This window comes from Lissotriton helveticus, chromosome 3_1, assembly GCF_964261635.1.
Source record: "Lissotriton helveticus chromosome 3_1, aLisHel1.1, whole genome shotgun sequence".
In the NCBI taxonomy this organism is placed as follows: Eukaryota; Metazoa; Chordata; class Amphibia; order Caudata; family Salamandridae; genus Lissotriton; species Lissotriton helveticus.
The window spans coordinates 575,878,384-575,899,257 of NC_136061.1; positions in this window are offsets into that span (position 1 = coordinate 575,878,384).

Genomic DNA, 20,874 nt, shown 5'->3' on the forward strand with positions numbered 1-20,874 from the left:
TCCTCTAATGATATTAATTGGCTTAAGGTTGAGAGAACAACCCAAGAGTCCAAAGAGATGATACATTCTTATTATGAGAGACAGCTGCAAGCATTTAAACAGTAGAGTGGTACTGAGACCAGAGAAGCCAAAGACATGGGACATTTTGTGTTCAGATTTGTCCTTGGATTGAGACCTGAAATTAGCCTGATGATTCAGCAGCATTTGATTTGTTTGCGGAATAGGTCAATTGATGAAAGCTTGAGGTATGCAAAGTATTACAGTGATGAGTTGGAAATGAATCACAAGAAACTGAAGAAAATGATGGTAGCACAGATGAGAGCCGCACAGTGAGGTCAAAATAAGCCATTTTTCTGGAATGTTGGTTCTATACAAGGTGTGCTAGAGCAGAGAGTCCCTATGATGCACAGTGGAAATGGATTTCAGCAGTAGGGTACAGGTTGTGGTGTTCCAATTGACCTGAGTACTGGAACTGATGTGGCGACTTTGAAGAAGTCAAATCCTTGTCATGTTTGCGGCAAATTGGGGCATTGGAAGCAGGAATTTCATCTTAATGCTGGGAATCAGGGTCAGAATAAGGGATTTGTGCAACTCCAAAATAATATTCCCTCCCAGATACAGAATGTTCAGAGATAGAGAGCCCAGAAATTTAACTTTCCCCAAGCTCCAGTGATGCAGGTTCCCCAAGCGACAAAACCACAACAAAATTTAAACATTCCCCAATTTCACATGAATCAAGTCTAGAATGTCAATAAAACTCCTTTTGTTAACCAGGCTGCTTTTCAACAGTTTTCCATGATAGAGGCAGTGGAGGATTACAATTCTCCTACATCTCTAAGATGGTACCTGATTGGGTAGTAGGATTGCTTGCTTGGCGCAACCTTAGAGGTAGACCAGAGTGGTCTATTTGTGGAAGGTGAGGTGAATGGCCACCCGTGTCATTTCTAGTTGACATTGGTGCTACCCGCTCGACTGTTAGAACAGCAGAGTTTCCCAACCTGCCCCTCGGGAAAAAGAATCCAAGTTGTAGGAGTCATAAACAAACAAATGACAAATCCCGTAACAAAAGTACCTGCAAAAATATAGTTTTTTGATGAGAATCTCTGATTTGGGATGTGTGATTCGAGTCCTGCACATCTACTAGGGCGTGGCTTTTTTGTGCACTTTAAATTGCACAATCGCCTTTATGAGGAATAGCATTGGGCTTCATACTCTTTATGAAGATGTTGCTTTTAAAATTGCAAGTAAGGATACTAATATCACACTGTATCCAGTGATGAGAAATAATGATTTACCCCTATATCTTTTAGATACAGTGAAACCTGATGTCTGGCACTACTCAGGAAAGGACATAGGTCTCATCAAAGATGTTGAGCCTGTTCGTATAACAGTAAAACCTAATGTAGAGTATCCAAAAACTCCACAATATAATCTGAGCCCTGAAAAAGTTGGTGGAATTTGACTCAATGATCCAGCAAGGCATTCTAAAGGAGAATATGTGGAGTACATGTAACTAACCCATCATGGGTTTACAGAAGTGAAGTGGAAAGTACTGCATTATCCAAATCCTTGTTGTCCCGTGGTGCAGAATCCAGCTGTGATTTAATTTCAGATTCCATGTGAGTTCGAATTGTTCACTGTCATTGGCCTTTACCAATCGTTCTTCTTTATACTGTTGCATGAGGTCAGCAAGTTCCTCTTAGCATTTCGGTTTGGCAGTTATGTTTTGGCATGGTGCAGAGTCCTACAAGGGGACATAGAGTCCCTCAATCTTTAACCAGATTCTTAAAAAAAATCTGGAGTCCCTGATCATGCCTTGTAACTCAGTCCTGGTCCAATACGTTGACGACCTACTGGTTGCGTCAAATACACAAGAAGCCTGTAAGACAGATACCATTGCCCTGTGGAACCACTTAGCTGGGAATGATTATAAAGTGTCCCTAAATAAGTTGCAGTACTGTAAGAAAGAAGTTCTGTATCTCAGACATTACTTTGAGAAAGGAGCAAGGTATGTGTCGCAAGAAAGAATCTTGGTGAATCTGAGAATGAATCCGTCAACAACACAAAGAGAAATCAGGATGTTCTTAGGATCGGTGGGCAATTACCGTCAGTGGATTCCTAACTTTTCTCTAGTGGGCAGGCATTTACAGAGGCTAACACACATGGATGTGTCAGATCCGATACCTTGGGATGACATCTGCCAGAAAGCTTTCCTAGAGCTGAGAGAAAGTCCCTGTCATGCCGCGGCGCTAGGAAAGACTGATTACAGTAAAGTATGTTTGCTTTTTTGCAGTTAGAGGGAGTGCTTTGTTCTCTCAGTGCTCACACAGTCACACAGCAACAGTCAAAGGCTGGTTGCCTACTGCCCTGCTACACTTGACTGCGGGACTGCCTATCAAATCGGTGGCTGCCATGAGTGTCAGCATTGATAAGTCTGAAAGTATTTTCATAGGTCTTCCACTCACAGTTCATTTGCTCCATTCAATGGAAATATTGTGAACCTTTACCTACACACAGCACCTCACCGACAGTTGCCTGAACAGGTATGAACAAGTCATACTCGCAACTGACAATGTCACCCTATAACCCCGAATCTTGGAAACCTAATGCCTGTTACTGAAAGTGATGTTGATAAGGATGAAATTCAGCATGACTGTCGCTGAACTGTGCACCAAGCCTAGACCAGACATACAAGATGAGCCACTAACTGAATCTGATTATGTGCTATTTGTTGATGGCTCCTGTTTGCAAGACCACAGAGGAAGCCTGAGAACTGCTTATGCAGTATGTACAGTCTCAGGTGTGATCAAAGTCTCCTGGCTTCAAGGAGTGTGTTCTGCACAAGTGCCTCACCTGGTTGTTCTTACCAGAGCATGCTCTGTTTCTGACCAGTAAAAGTGATGATTTTCTCTGTAAATTAGTATGGCTTTGATGGTGTGCATGATTTCAGATAGTTGGTTGGCATGGACTATAAAGTCCATGCCGTGCAGGAACTGTGGTACATGTACACAGGGGGGCACATGTCATGCCGCCCGCATGTACCCCAGGGCCCAGAGGCACAAGGGTGCCCTGTAGGCCACTCTTTGTTTCCTCTCCGCCACGGTTTTCATGGAGGAGGAACCATCATAAAAACCTGTGGTGGAGAGGAAACTTGTAATATGCTTGGGGGAACCACTGCAGTCCCACCAAACATATTGCTGCCCCTAAACTGCTGTGCCATCACCTGGGAACAATGGTTTCCTGGCGGCATTCATGCTACAATGGCGGTCTTACCTCCCTACTCATAATGGGGCTGTTGTTGTGCCTTTGTGGTTGTGGTTGGACCGGCACCCTTGCGCCTCCTCGGAATCAGGCCGTTAGTGCCAAATTTTGCTGGTGTTTCTATATGCTTTGATTGAAATGATAGTAACAACCTGATATGGCTGGTTGGAGGCACAAAATGTTATGGTTTGAATCATGGCTTTCTCAAAGTCTATGATTATTTTTAGGGGTAGTAGTTATTTGCTTTATGTTTAAGGGGGTTTAAGAAATTCTAGCAAGTGCTGCTTTGTTTATTTGGTATTTGGGCATATATGAAAAAAATATTTGTATTTTGATGTTCACCATGTATGAAATAGTTTGAGACACATTTTGAAGGCCCCACCCATCATCCAGGACTGACTTTGGCTTAGTTTTAGTAATTTATTTGCAGGAAGAGAATATTAGGATTCACTTCTCATTGTTTAGGTCATTGGTGCAAATCCCATACAAGGCCTTACCATTGAACCCCGTGCTTTTCTCACCATTTGGAAGAATTGAGTTGGTCTTCTGTCCTCCTGATCCTGCTTGCTAGAGAGGAGTCAATGCCTGTTTCCTGTTCTATAGAACGACAGAGGAGCCGATGCGCCCCAAGGCAGATGTGTGGATCCATCCGTGCTACCACCACCATTGCTGCTGCTCTGGAGTTCCTGTTGTCTGGCAAAATGGCACCTTAGTCAGGGGACTGCTGCAGTCGACGGACCTACTTTCCAAGCTGAAGCAGGTGAGCCGGCCGCACCCTGGCCGTACCCCGCCTCGTTCTGCAGGCTGCCGCTATGCCAATGCAAGGGTTTGAAGTGTACAAATGAGGTGTGATTGATAGTATCCCTCATTGGTATCCACAACTGACACTCCACCTGCATTTCACTATACTCATCCTAGGTCTCCTGCATTTAATCAGATGAGCCTTCCATAACTGAACGCTCTCTGCAACACTCTACACACATCTTCAGCCCTGCTTACAACTAGACATATCTTCCTCAACAGCCTTAACCCATGTGTTTGTCCCCACCCCATACCTACTGCCAATTATAATCTAACCTTTACCCTCGGTGCCACCTTCCTTCATCCCCTGTACAATCCCTACACAAAAAAACATCTTAGCATCCCCAGACCCAACACTGGGACTCTGATCCCAGCCCGGCCCCTACACAAACTACCTGTTGTGTGGCGTTTTAAGCTTCAAGTGAATTTTCCCGATTCCTGCCCTTATATAGATACAATTCACATTGCCCTTACATAGGCATATAAATCAAGCCCCTATTTAGGCATACCCCATGCTACCCAAATACAGGCATGGCTACTTCCACCCGTACCAAACGTCACAACGATTTCTTGGAAAATCGGCTTAAGCAGTTAGGGAACTTCCCCTTGATTGAATATTCATTTGTCCAATAACTCAGTTACTTACAAAGAACAACTATTCCCTAGGGGTACTTTCCTGACATTCATATGCCCAACTTTACATCAAACTATGGCATTCATAAACATCTACAAGGTATAAATATGCCTTCATTTGCTCTAGCAAGATACAGTGCTTAGAAGCAGTTTGAAGACCTACTTGCCCGACGCAGCTCGCTACAGGAAGTGCCGAAGGAAGCTGACTCTCCAGCTGACGCACTGATCAGGAAGCTGCCTTTCTCCTGCCTTGAATCCAGCTCCAGTGTTTCCGGCTCCCCTTGTGGGGTGTTGGGAAATCGAGATACCAGACCTCCTTCATTCTGACCAAGGTATGGAGCTGATTAGAACCTAAAGAAACCTTTGGTAGATTATTGGCAAAACAACTAAAACCTATGCTACATAATACTTACTTCTTCCCTCGTACTAGACTTAGGTTAGGTACATTGGGGTAGGTGTATTTTAGAAGCACCAGTTCAGTATTTTAGTCAATGTTATTTATGTATGTATTTTTATACGGCTTAGAAACCATACAATGCTCTTACAGTATTATTTTATAATACTATTCTCGCTTTACGCATTATACTTTGCAGTCTGCATAACGATTGTAGCAGTTCACCTTTCTTGCATGAGAAAGAAGACTGTTCAATAAACCCTTATTGTTGAAAACGCCCGTCTCTCTATTTCTCTGCAGCTCTGTAGAAACAAAGCATGCACGATTGACTGAGTGAAATACTTATCTATTGTTTCCGCGACTCTGAGAGATATATTCTTATTCTTGGGAAACAAAGTTGTCATGTTTATGCGGTTGTCCGAAACTAATCCCTTCTTGTGTAGTCGAGAAAGTTTCTAGTGACCTCTGAGTTAACTGGCACACACACAATTAAGTTTAGTATATTCGATAGAGACCTATTTGACCTCAGTCCTATGTCAAATCTATAGGATATATTATTCCAATGAGCAGAGCCTATTGGGAATATAGGAACTACACTACATACCCGCTTTAGGGACAACAAAGTTGATCGCTTCTGCCACTGCCAAGAACTTTTCCAAGGGCCACTCCTCTTGTGACGACACACCACACCCTTGCATACCTACATTACCTTAATTGGCGGCACCATGTAAAGCCATGTCCTCAACTCCCACTGCAGAAATTTCCACCTAACATCTCCAAACCAGCTGCAAAAACCTACAAACACAATATCCTCAAAGAACACCCAAAAACTCTAATAACATACATCTATCATGGCGCAACACACGGAGGCCTTATAACAGACCTAATTTTCTGCACACTAAATCCTGCCAGATGGAAGGGCAACTTTCTACTGCACCTTCATGCAACAAACACCATAAACATTCCACACGGATCAAAACTTACGATTTCCCTATCCCAACAGTTTGGCAGTGAACTGTCCATATCTATTTAGAGAAATAAAAACATCTTAATTCAAGCCACAGAACACAATCGCCACAGAACACAATCACACTATCTTCAACCACCACTTCCCCGTCCTCTGCACCTCCTTAGTCCTCTGCTCTTATGCCCACCGTACCTACCGCCATCCAAAAAATAAATCTCCCTCCAATCACCTTCCCCAGGCTACCAGCCCGACTCACATCCATCCAACTCACACACTGCAAACGAAAATCCTCAACCACATTAAATTGTATGCTTCTAAACTGTCGGTCAGCAGCCAAGCATGCCACTGAAAGAGCAGAAACCATTCTTCTCCACAAAATTGACATATGCTTCCTGACTAAAACCTGCCTAAATGACCACTCGTCTGCCATTATTGACCTCCTCAGCCCACCAGGCTTCTCAATCATCCGTTGTGACCATAAAGACCATCCCAGCTGTGGATTAGCTATCATACACAACAAGGACCTTCGCCTAAAATCCTTCCACACAATAAAATACTCACCTTTCGAACAGCTAGGATCTGATCTCCCCTCAAAAGTTTCCAATCCCATCAAAATCCACACCATCCATCACTTCCCAGGTAAAAAACTATTTCTGAAAGAGCTAACAGACCTTATAACACTGAACTCTATGAAAGATCCCAAATACATTTTACTAGGAGACTGAAACCTGCACTTTAATGATGCCAACAACACAACAGTAAAGCCATATCCACCCTCCTTGAATCAAAAGGTCTCACTGAATACTGCAAAAAACAAACCCACAATAAAGGCTCTACCCTGGACACTAACCATAATGGCATATCCTTCCACTCTATTGTTCCCGTCGGCTGGACCGACCAACACCTATTTCTTTTTTAACCCAACGTCAACCAGCCCAAGCTCACCAACCAAACCCATCGTCAAAACACTAGACAAAGAACATACACCAAATCTAGCAATCAGAACTAGAATCATTAATCAGCTCCCAAATTCTCCCCTCTGATCTTACCTCCGCTGATTACCTCGCCTCCCACTATAACACAAAAATGTCAATACTTCTTGACACAATTACCCCCCTAAAATTTGAAAATCAAGAAGTATCCCTTCCAGATCTTGGTTCAACACAGAACTTAACAAGGAGAGACAACAACTCAGACTGACTGAAAAACTGGAGAAAACAACCCTCTCCAGCTCATCTCTCGCTTCTCCGAGAAGACACACAAAACTAAAAACACATACATATCTACAGAGAAAACGCTTTTTTTCTGAACTCAATTGGACCATTCCTGAAACAGACCCACAGAAAAAGACGTGCATATCTATAGAGAAAAATCTTTTTTTTTCTGAACCCAATTGGACCATTCCAGAAACAGACCCAAAGAACTCTTCAATAACATCAAACACTAAACCTTCTCCATCCCACAACATCCTATTGAAACCTCCACCAAGCGCTGTGAAGAGTTTGATAAATTCTTCTGAGATAAACTAACAAACATTGAACTCTCGCTGGACCCTCTCACCCTCCCCCACCTACTAAAGTTGATTCCAAAGATGGTCCCCCCTTGCCTCATCAGCAACTGAATATGGTACTCCACAATCCACCCCCCCCGAGAACCATAACACTATCACCAATCACCCTAAAAACTAAGCCTGGGCGTAGTTTGCGAAATAGCGCTACGCTTAGCTACGTGAAGTGCACTTCGCACTACGTGAGCTATGCGTAGCTACGCGAACTGTGTAGTGCACTGTGAAAAATGCTGTTCGCACGGATTGCACAGTGCCGATGCTTGTCCGCACTGTGCAATCAGTGCAAACTGCATCTTGCACAGTGCAAGCGGTCGTTTTCTGCCGCTCGAGTAGATTTCTACTCGAGCTGCAGCTTTCTCACCGCCGACTGGTAGCTTCTCATCGCAAGCGGTCGCGAGCATACGCGACCACTCGCAATGAGAAACCTGATCTCCCCGAGTTGAGAATCTCACCGGGAGGTTTATTTTCCACGCTCGCGATCGGCAACTTGATGTTGTTAATCGTGAACGAGTAAAAAGTCTAAAGGTAGGAGGACAATCATTGGTGGCTTTTTTAGTTTGTGCATATAAACCTTTTAAAGTGGGTATAGGTGGTAGATGAGCTGTGATTTGTGCAGGAACTTTAGGCAGTTTTGGTTATGGGTTCCTGGGAGCCAGTGCTTGCGTCTCTTACATCCTATACTTTCTCCCTTACTTCTATTTCTATCACATTTGGGGGTTGGTTGTGCTCTCCTATATGACTTACAACATCATCTTTTGCAATTGCTCTCCTGTAGCATGCATTAGAATAATATTTGATACATTTCAAATTTATATTTTCTGCTAATGCACTTTCTTGGCTGTAGGTGTAGCCCATGTGATTTAGTAACTGCTATACTTTCTGCTTGGTTATGTATTTTGCTGTCTCTTTCATTGTATTTGAAAGTAGTATAAAAATACAAATATATATATAATATTTGAAAGTTTGTGAAAAAAAAGACATACCTTGTTGTCGGCGGTCGCTAGCTGCCACCTTTCCTCCGATGCAGGGACAGGAAGCACCAAGACTTCCCTAGCCAATCACGCCACCGCCTTATAGCAGCGTTATGATTGGTCTGAGCATCGTGGTTCGGCATTGAGATGGGGACTAGGATGCTGTGAATTGTCTCCACCCACTCTGTACAGTAAGTCTGTGGAGACAATGACAGTGCGCATGACGGTTTGGCAAGTCCAAGACGGCCGGCCAATCCATCATGCGCACTTAAGGTGCAGCAGGAACCACTCCTCCCTCCCTCTCTCAGGCTGTAACAACCCCCCCCCCCCCAACCTGGCTGGCACCGTACTGAAGAAGAAACTCATAATAACGTAACGTTATTCGCATTTTCTTTTTCTTGTTGCTCTTAGTGGGGACGATGCTCCGCCACCTTAGCAGAGGAGCCCCCCTTGCCTTCATACCACATCCCCCCGAGTAAGAACTTGCCTACTCGATCACATATACAAACGAAAACTCCGGAGTCCTTTCTAAAGCTTGAAAATCATCAGGTTCACTGACAGTGCCATGCAAAATCTGGAGTAATACTCAATATGTAGTAATAAGGTCACTGCGCAGTTACACTTTGAACTAGAGTGTTACTATTGTGAAACAATGACATGCCTTTCTCGGCCTTAAACATAAAAATGTGAAACCATAAACGAAATGGATATTTTTTTATGAATCATACGCCTGACTGAAATGTCCTTTATTCTACATATCTAATAAGAACGAGCTGGGTGAATCACAGAGAAATAAACAGGCTTATTTACTCTGCGAAGGCCGTAGGCTCAAAGTCGCTTTAAGCATGCTCAAATGTAAAAGAGGGAGAATTGCCAGTAAGGAGCGGCCATTTTGCTGCTCACCTCCTCCCACCTCCTCCACGTGACTCCCGTCTTCAGGGCACGCGGCCCGTCAGTCAGCATTGACACACTTACGCTTACTCTGCCTCGGGTCCCTTGTGCGACGAAGAGTGCTTAATTCTCTCTGCCTATTTTTCCTCTCCTGGTGACGTTTTCATATTTTTTCCCTGAGCCAATTAACTAATAAGGTAGAATACATCAAATGACAGACTAATGGCTGTGGAATGGGAGGTTAATGGTGGATTATTGCTGTGCGAGGGTTTTATGTCGGGAGCCATTTTCTGCTAAAAGCCCGGAAAGCCCCTCTGAAAAGAATCATCTATAGTCGTCTGCTTCGTGTCATGAGCCATCAAAGCGCACCTCGTGAGTGACCCACTGGGTGCCACTGCACGAAAAGAGCGGGCAGCAAAAGAACGGTGGTCACGAAAAGCTAGGTTTGGAGTCAGGCCAAACAGCTCGCCTATCACTGCAACTTTCCTGCATAAATATGAAAGGGGCGAGATTTTGATCGATACCTTATATCTATTGATCCAAACCTCGATCTGGTCGACTGAACCTTTATTGCCTGTCTTGGAAGGAAACAGTACACCTATCTGCAAATTAGTTCACCCAAGAAAGGACTCTACTCTCAAAGATCACGGACAACTTCTAGGTTTCAAAAGTTTATTGTAAAGATATAATGAGCTGCAAATACAAGCATCTCAGAATGAGATTCACGAGGTACACAGGTCCAATTACATACATGTGCTCTCGAAAAGCCCTCAGACGAGCAACAGAAATCACTAACACAAGTTCTAAAAATAGCAAAGCTATCAGCATAGACGCATATCTCTCCTTCATTTAGGTTGGAGGAAAACAAACACAGGTTAGGCGTCCCTACCCTGTTCTAGATGGTATCCCTACTTAACCAAATCCCAACCTAACAAAGGTGTCAGCAATGAATGACCCCCAAGGGAAGTCACCCACTCTAAGTCTCTTGGTGAAAACCTAAAGTTCTCCAGTCATGACCCCTCACTGCCTACCCATCCGCTCTCTAAAGGGTCCTCAGGTCTCTGCTCTAACTCCACCCAGGGGTGCTGTCCCTAATACAAAATAGTCAACAACATTTGAGACGCCCCTTGCGAAACGCCTCTCACGTGGTGCAACTTCAGGCTTTTTCCATGATGCTTTGTATTGGGCCTCAGACGTTAGAGTTGACCTTGCTTCTCAGTCTCTTCTCCGGCCCGCTGATACCCCTTAAACATTCCAGAACCCTCCTCCATGTCTGGGCCGTCCTCTGAACAGACCTCTATTCATTCACTTATAATTGGATCCCCCCTTTCCTGTTACAGACAGATATCTGCCGCCAAGAACCCAACTCTCATAGACTTCTAAAAAGGCTTGCAACATTTCTCAGCCCAGACATGTACGTGTAAATCAATGCTAAAACATTTCAGGCCTACAATATTTCACATTATGATTATAGCATTCAATTCCTTCATTTAATTAAAGCATGTTAAAACTCTTATTCTATTATTTAGCAAACATTACTCTAAATCATGGCCCATTAATGCAATGACCAAAAACGTTAAAACAATCTGTGTCGTGAAAAGAAACACCTTCCCTTTTAGCTCCAGCTCTGGCCCTGAGGCCTACCACGTTCTGCGTTTTACCACAGACCATCTTATATGTTAACAGCTACACGACATAGATTCAAAATAATCTCGTCTAATAAAATCATATAATGTCACGCATTTCTGTATTAGTTCCACTTCTACTTAAATCTCTATATTAGCTATACATTTAGAATATAATTTCAGATACTATTAGCACTCATGGCATTTCTCTTCATGAATTATGCTCTCTATAGGTAAGTGTGATGTACTCATATATTTATCTCAGTTTGCGCTCTCTCAGTTCCCCCCTTTGATGACCTCTCGGGGTCATCACTAATATTTAAACTGCAGTTATTGCTGGCATTCTCTGCGCTTCCAGAGCTCTCAGGCTCCTGTACTGATTATCTTGTATGGCAGCCAATCTCTGCAACTGTTCTCTTTGGGCCCTTTCTGACCTTCTTGCTCTGTACCATTTGAATACCCTCACCAATCCCCACAATATTATCCCACAGATCAATATTATGATGATAGGCTTTAGGATATACCATATAAAGCTTTTGCCTAAGGTGGAAAACCACCCTCCAACTGTACTCATTCCGTGGCCCACCTTTTCCCAGACATTTTCTCTACTCAAGTCTTCGATCTCTTTGTGTATATTAGTTATGTTCTTAATAACCTTCTCAAGGGGTTTTGAAAGGTCTGGAATGTAAGTGCAACATTCCTGAACCTTCAAAGCCTTACAGACTCCGCCCTCTTTTGCTAATAAGACATCTAATGCAAGCCGATTTTGAAGAACCATAGCCCTTATCGATTGCATCTCTCCTTCTACCAGCATTAAGGACTGAGCAGTGCTGGCAGACAACCTGTCGACAACTGTTGCCAGTCGTCTAATTTTAACATCATTAAGGATTATTCCCAAAAGAGGGAACATAGCTCCAAAGACATCTCCAACCATTTCTGCATCGCCTAAATCTCTCCTTCCCCTCGATGATGTCTGGCCCTCAATGATCAATAAGTCTTGTGCATGATATATTTTGGGGAAGACAATTGCCAAGTAACATGATCCATACCAGTTGTCAGGTAGTCTCACGTAAGCATTTCTTCCACATACAAAATACACATTTGGGATCACTTGCATTCCCTTCAGGAAATCCTTAGTGTAGTACTCTAAATTAAAAGCATGTTCACAGTCAACTTCACCCACGTATACATTTTCATAATACGTTTTGGCTCGGTGAAGACATAACTTTCCTTTCTGCGCTTTATCTAAAGCTATTGGACCACTACTACCCTTTCTCTTGTGTGACTTCTCTTCCTCGGTCCAATCTAATTTCCCTTGTCCTGATTTTTTCAAAATCTTTTGTCTCCTGTAACGATCATCCACCTGCCCTATGAACTTTTTCTCGACTTCTGACACCTTGCATGTCAGATTATTTCTACGGGCATGTGAAGTATCTAAGGTAATCCAAGGAATGAAGAACTTGGCCAATCTGTCTTCACTCTTCCAGTAATCCCATTTATTCATCTGCTTATAATTCGGGACTTCTGGCAACACAGAATCATAATTGGAGAAATAGTATTCAAAACTATCTCTCTCATAAAATATACTAAGCAATAAGCTACATGTAATGCCATATGTCAGAGGGAGGTGATGATATCGAATTCCTTCATCTACAGACGCAGGCAACTGCATGCAGACGTAGCAATCCTTAACCTCCATGGCATCCACGTATTCATACAAAAGTTTAGCATAAGCATTTGACCTAAAGTCTCCTTGGGACTCGTCTACATGTAACCTGCGGGCTTCTGCAGCCAATAACGCTTTCTCTTGAGTGTTTTCCCTTTTCTCACCTGCAACAGTGGGTGTAAGTGTTACTACAGAATTCGCATCAATTACCTTCACCTCTTCCTCATGTCCCTTTACATAAGAAATTGTTACCACTAAAGCTATTAATATTATCACTCCTACTATTAGTGTACCTATTATACATTTAGCTCTGCGGTTCGGGGTGCCGGCCTCCATTTCGTCAGACAATCTAGCTTTTCCCTTTCTCTTTGCAAAAAAAGTTCTTTTCCTCTCGTTCCTTTACAGTCTCTTTCAATCCTTTTTTTGTCTTTAGAATCCACACAGCTGGAGGCTGACAGCCTTTTTCGCAAAAAGTCCTTTCACAGTTCAAAAAGACAACCCTAGCCCTTCTCCATCCACTCAAGGGGTTCCCTAAAATTCTCTGCTTCCTGGGCGCTAGGTAATCTTCTTTTCTTCTGCTTGCTTTATTTACAAAGTCCTTTAACAATCGACTATTAGATTTGTGGTTGCAGCTTCAATAGCATAGTTCAATATTTCCATGCGAAGAGTATGCTCTTCATGTGCTGTTATCGTGGTACCAAAGTCGGGGAATTTCAATTCTGTAAGAAACATGTGTTTTAACTTGCTGAGGCGGGGAGGTCTGGGGAGCACGAATGTTAGTGACCCTTCTTGTTCGACACCGGGTACCAACAGTTGTATTTCCACGGTGATAATGGGCTCAGAACTGGACACCACCACCGCTCGGATCCTCCCTGTCTCCGGTTTCACAGACATTTGTCGCCAGATATGTCCACTCAGGTGTGGAGTATCTTCTGTTAGGCACACGCACTCTTCTTGACCTTCTTCGGTCTGGTGCTTCAGCGCCCTGAGCACCTTCTTCTGGGTCTGAGTCTTCTGATATCGGAGGAAGGGTTGCTTCTGGAGTTGACCTCAGGCTTCTTTGCGGCCAATTTGCTTCTCCACGTGCCCTTCTACTCCTTCTCCTTCTGGTCTGTTCTCGCTCTCTTTCAGACCTGTCAGGGTCAGACTCGTACTCCCAGCTGTCTTCTCCTTCTGTAGCGTCTTCTGTTTCGCTGTTGTACTGACCGTCCTCAGCTTGGTCAGACTCGTTCCCTGCTTCCACTGGCACCTCTACAGCTTGGCTAGCCCCCTCTATGGCTTCTTGGTCCTCAGCTGGACGTCCATCCGAGAGAGGAGCTGTTTCCAGAGGTGCTGGAACCCTTTTCGTATGCGACGCGTGTATCCAGTTGGGCAGGCCTCCCACCTTTACAGCTGTACTTGTGATCAGGATGACCTGGTAGGGCCCACGCCAACGAATATCCAAGCAGCTTCTTCTCACATGTTTCTTCACCAGGACCCAGTCCCCAGGATACAGGTCATGGCAAGGGCCCTGGCACGCTGGAACCTCTGCAGCCTGCACCTGAAGGGACACAGAACGCATGGCGTCAGACAGCCCCTTACAATAGTCCAGGATCATATCATCTGTGATATTTAACAGTGCAGTAGCTGGAATAGATGGCAGTCTCATTGCTCTCCCCATTAACACCTCATGTGGTGACAACCCTGTTCTTCTGTCTGGGGTACTACGAAGGCTCATGAGTACTAATGGCAGGGCGTCAGGCCAACTCAGGGTCGTTGAGGAGCAAACTTTCGCTATTCTGGACTTGATCGTGCCATTAATTTGTTCCACAATTCCTGAGGCTTCTGGTCGGTAACTGCAATGGAGCTTTTGGTCTATATTCAGTGCAACACAAATCATCTTCACAAGCTCGCTGTTAAAATGTGTTCCCCTATCTGATTCCTCAACCCATCTGGAGAACACACAAACAACCACCAGGACATAGCGGAGGCGGTTGCATCTTGGCATTTCAATGAAATCTATCTGCATTCTGTTGAATGGACCTCCAGACCTTCCTATGTGACTTAGTGCAACTGGTGTTCTTTTCCCTACATTCAGCTGCTGGCAGGTCACACAACGCTGGCACACTGCTTCTGCTGCTATTCTAAACTTAGGATTGTACCAAGTCTGTCTAAACACTCTCAGCATAGCATCTCTCCCTAAGTGTACTGGACCATGTATGAGTCTAGCCATTGGACTCACCATCTCATTGGGCAACACTGCTCTGCCGTCTGCTGAGACCCAAAAATGAGTCTCACCCATTACACATCCTGCCTTTTCCCATGTTTCTTTCTCAGAATCAGGAGCATTTTCTTGCATGGTTGACAGTTCATCCCAAGTATCAACAGTTTCCAGTATCATGGCTAATTCAGTTCTTACATTTATTCCACCCACATCCACCTCTGTGAAAGAGTAACCTTGTTCTGCGCAATACCGCGCAACTTCATCAGCATATCTATTGCCTTTCGAAACAAAGTCCTCATTTTTGGTATGTGCGATGCACTTTACAACTGCGATACTTGCTGGACATTGCAATGCTTCTAACAACAAGCGCACAAACTCTCCATTGCGAATGGGAGAGCCTGAAGAAGTCATGAACCCTCTTTGAGACCATAACTGCCCGTAATCATGAACTACCCCAAACCCGTATTGGCTGTCGGTGTAGATGGTGACTCGAATTTGATTGCCTGCTAAGCAAGCACGTGTTAGGGCAATAATCTCGGCTACCTGAGCGGAGTTTACTCCTTCCAGGCACCCTGCTTCCACAACTCCTTCAATTGTACAAACAGCATAAGCTGCTCTCAACTGCCCAACTTCGTCTCTTACACATGAGCCATCGACAAAGAAAACTTCGTCTGGGTCGGTCAGTGGCTCATCTACGATGTCGGGTCTGGGTTTGGTGCATAGTTCAGTCACATCGAGACAGTCATGGTCTGTATATTCATCATCATCATCAATATCATTTGGAAGTGGCATTAAGGTAGCAGGGTTCAAAACAGAGCATCTCTTGAGGGTCACGTTCTCTGCAGCAAGAATAACTTGCTCATAGCGCGTGAGCCTGCTATTGGTCAGATGCTGTGTTTTGGTCCTGGTCATCAACAGTTCAACAGAATGTGGCACGCACACCTCTAACGGGTGCCCCATAACAATATTTTCACATCTCTCAATGCTGACACCCGTTGCAGCAACGGATTTGAGACATCCGGGCAACGCTGCGGCTACTGGGTCTAAAGTAGCCGAGAAATAAGCAACTGGTCTACGGGCATTCCCATGGATTTGGACCAACACAGACAACGCACAACCTTCTCTCTCACAACAGTAAAGAAAGAATTGTTTATTGTAATCAGGCATTCCCAATGCCGGAGCACGACACAGGTCCTCTCTCAGCTGTAAGAATGCCATCAAACAGTCTTTGTCCCATGGTACCGGATCACTCACCTCCTTGTGCGTCAGTTTTTGCAAAGGTTTTGCTTTCAGTGAAAAGTTCACGATCCACTGTCGGCAATAACCCACCATCCCTAGGAACATCCTGACCTCTCTCTGTGTCTGAGGCGCGTTCATTTTCATGATCGCCTCTATCCTATCTGGTGACACTTTTCGTTTGCCTTTCTCAATTCTGTGTCCCAAGTACTGCACTTCTGTCAGGCAGTACTGCAATTTTCCCGGGGATACCTTATGCCCATTGGCAGCTAGGTGATTTAACAAAGCAATGGAGTCTTCCCTGCAAGCTTCTTCTGTGTCTGACGCCACAAGGAGGTCGTCTATGTACTGGACCAGAACTGACTTCTGGGGCAGCACTAGACTTTCAAGATTTTTCTTCAGAAGCTGGTTAAAGATCGATGGACTCTCTGTATACCCCTGAGGGATACGACACCATGTTAGGACGCGATTTTCCAGCTTAAATGCGAAAAGAAAATGGCTATCTTCGTCCAAAGGGATCGAAAAGAAAGCCTGACAAAGATCTATCACAGTGAACCACTCAGCTTGAAATGGAATCTGAAACAGTATCACTGATGGATTCGGTACCACTGGACAACATGAAACGACTATGTTATTAATCTTTCGCAGGTCCTGTACTATCCGAAATTTCCCATTGGGTTTCTGCAGACCCATAATCGGGGAGTTGCATGGACTACCCACAATTTCTTTCAGTATTCCCTGTTTAATCATGGACTCGATCACGGGTTTTATGCCTGCAATCGTTTCTGGAGTCAATTTATACTGGGGTGTTCTTGGGAACTCAGCATGCGGTTTCACTACAATTTTCACTGGGTCCACCCCTTTGACCAATCCAATCTCTTCCCCAGTGAAATCCCATACCTCTGATGCCACTGTCTCTCTCAAATCCCAGGGAAGCTCGTCTACTGTCAAAGTAGGGTACAGCTCCACACATATTCTTGAGTTTGCAACTTTGAAATCTGCATCATCATCATTAGTCAATACCTCCACTCCCTGGGGTGTACAATATATAGTACAATTCAATTTGCACAACAGGTCTCTTCCTAGCAGACACACAGGGCTTGAATCGCAAACCACAAATTGGTGCTCATCGCTGTACTTCCCTATTTTCACCTGTACCGGTTCTGTCAATTGGCTGGTTATTCTCCTGTTTGCGACCCCTACCACCTGTATGGTCTCTCCAGACATGGGCAGGTCTGGAACTGCAGCTGATCTGATCGTGGATCTAGTGGCTCCTGTGTCCACCAGAAATGTCGTAGGGCACCCTGCTACTTCTGCTTCCACATAGGGTCCCCTCTGATCTACCTCTAAGGCTGCCCCAAGGGTGCAGTCTTCTCTTTCCACTCTCTGTCCGGTTAATGGGTCCACATAATAGCATTCTTCCCCTTCCATAAACAGGGGCATTTGTCTATAGGTCTTACCCATACTCCCTACTCGAGGAGGTTGCGGGAACTGGGCTCGGGGAGGAGCCCCCCCCCTTTGAGCACCTTTCCTTGGTATGGCGTCGCCCCTCTCATAGGTGCGCTCTGGACCTCTTCCTCCTCTATCTCTTGCTCTCCGATCTCCACATTGTAAGGGCACTCGCGTTTCCAATGCCCCAACTCGTTGCACTGGTGGCACCTAGTCGTTTTCTTCAAGGTAGCTATGTCTACTCTGGGTCTAAAGGTAGTACTCTCCTCATTACCCTTGTTCTGACTGTACTGCTTCTTACCTCCTGTACCTGTCCCTTGCTGCTGTTGTTGCGGTCCCCCCTTTCCTGCTGTCTGCAATTGTACCACCATCAGCTTCTCTTTTAGTTTCTTAGCCTTGGAGTCTACCTCATCACAGCAGTACCTGGCATATCTCAGTATTTCATCTAGGGGTCTACTTTGCCAACAAATCGAGTGTTGCTGAATCATTAAACTAATATCCGGTCTCAGTCCCAGGACGAACTTGGACACAAATTGCCCTATGTCCTTTGGATCCATTACATCCAAGCCGCTATACTGTTTAAACGCCTTCAGCAATCTCTCGTAATATTCATGGACTGTCTCTTTGGGTTCCTGTCTCGTTCTGTCTATTCTGACCCAATCTATGTCTTGCATTGGCACTTTTTCTTTCAGCCAAGTCATCACTCTCTCGAATTTTGCCATCACGATCTCGGACGGCCCATTAGTCCTAGCATCTCTCTCTGGCTCCGTTGTGGGCCACTCAGCGCTAACCTTGCATGCTGTCCACAGATCTCCTGGTACTACAATGTCAAACAGCGTGTTCAGATCTATCCATAGGACTTTTGAGATCTTTACAAACCTCTCGACTTGCTTGTACCACTCCACGGGGCTCTCTCGTAACTTGGGGAAAGATGTGGTAAAAGCAGCTAAATCTCCCCTACTCCAAGGGACATGTACATAGCTCCCATTGGCAACTTCACGCAAAGGGTAAGCTTCTATTCCCTGCTGTCCTGGTGTTATACCAATCATGCTTCTTCTGCCGGTCCCTTTCTTGGACCACCTCTCTTCCCATTTATCTAGTGCCCTCCATGTCCTTATTCCAGTAATCAGTTCCCTTATGTGTGTTTTCAGCCCAATCGTTCTCCTCTCATCTAGATCTCGATCTGTATAATGTAGCCTGTGGTTACCCTGTAATGCTTTGGTTCTTGACAAGTCCACCATATATTTGCCTGCTAGTTCGACTAACTTCTCATGGACTGCTCTCGCCTTTCGTGTGATGTCCTTTGCCATATACAGTATTTCATCCTGTTCATACATTTCCATTCTTTCTAAAGGCAGGGTACCATCTACCATGTCATCCAGATCTGACCTTAAGCTGGAGACATCAAGTCTCTTGGCTTTTATCTCAGCTCGCAATATGTCTTTTGAAGGGGGCTCACTGGTCTCCCTACCATCCCAACTTCGAGCTCTGCGTTTGGGCTCAGGAGAATTAATGGGTGGCCTCCCTTGCTCCCATCTCTCCAGGTCCCATGCTCGGCCATCCGATCTTGGAAGGTGATGGAACACGGGCCTTTTATCCCTACTCTCTCTCTGCCCACTCTCGTCTTCTTCTCTCCTCACACCGCACATCTCTCTGTTATTTTCCCTCTGGTCGCTACACTCCCTTTGCCTCGTATCGCTCAGTATCCGATACGATCCTTCCTGGTTCCCCATATTCCCTGGGCTGCGCTCATTTCTGTCATCACAGGGACTATGGTGCGACCTCTCACAACTCCCATTCTGTTCTCTGGTGGCAGGCACACAGTGTGGACACCTAAAGCTGTTCCTGTACTCTTGCGCTCTCCTCTCCCCTTCACTGAGTATTGGGCACGCCACCCCTCCACTCCCGGGGCCCCCGTTTTCCAGGTCTGTTCTACCTCCATTCCGGGCCCAATGGGTGACTCCCCTACTCCCTCTACAGTCCCACTCCGGGCTACTCTCCCCAGCCCCGCAGTGAGTTCGTGCTCTGCTGTCCTGACTTTCTCTTTCTGCTTCCGCAGCGTTGATGCACTTTTGAGCCTTCACTGCCTCATCCCACTGCTTCATGTACTCATTTAGCTCTTGAAAGGATTTTCGTCCAGATCCCCTCAGATCCATTGGCCATCTAGGGCCCCCAGGATCTCCTCCTGGGTCCCCTGCTGTGTGCATCGGGGTGCTCCACTCTCTGGGTATCGGCTTCTGACTTGGGGAATTAGTGGTATCGTTCCTCCTTGCCTGCTCTGCTCTTTCTCTGTCTTTCCTTTTCCGTTCTTCCCCTTTTGCTCTCTCTTGGTCATATATCGATATTATAGGACCTATGGTAACAGGTACCTGTAGTGCATCTGGTAATGGGTAGGATGTGGCGCTTTCCGTTTCCGGCGCTCTTTGTACCACAAACCTACCGACTACCTGTTGCACCTGACTAGGCTGGAGCAACTCTTTCTTTGGCTCAGGATCCCACTCTGAACTGGGAAGCGGTCTATGCTCTCCTGCATTGCCCCCCTTTTCTCCTTCAGTATTCTCGACCTCTCCCCCTGCTCTATTATACGGGGGTGGCCTGTCTGTCAGTAATCTGTTTATCAGGCTGTCCTCTGTTTCGCTCTCATCATCTTCTTCTAGGGGGCTTTTATTTACTGGCGCCTCTAACACTGGGTACAGTTTATTTATTTCCAAATTATGCATTCTCCATCTTTTAGCATCCGCATCCCACCTGGCATCCTGTACTGCCCTTACCGAGCGTTTCACCCTTTCTTGTCGTCTGTTCATATTCCTTTCATGCGCTGCCCTAAGCCATGCTTCAAGGGCTTCAAACTGGGTTGGTCTAGGCAAGGGTCTCTTTGAGGTCATGACTGATTTCAATCGATGTAACACCTCTAATCTGAACGTCCCGTACTTCGGGAACGTCAGTTCCTCGTTTCCTTCAGTAATCTTACTCCACTCTGATATCCAAAGGATCGTATGCAACCCAACATTTACTGCCATATAACGAGCTGGCGTACCCTCCGGCGGGGCTTCTTCCCCTTCATACGATCCTCGCCTCTCTTTCTTAAACAGCGCTTTCAACCATTTAAAACACTTCATAATTATGCGCACAAAATTCAGCCTCGCTACTCTGTTTACTTCCTGATGACAATCCACCAATCCTGTCGCGGCTTTGCTAGCTTGGCCTATC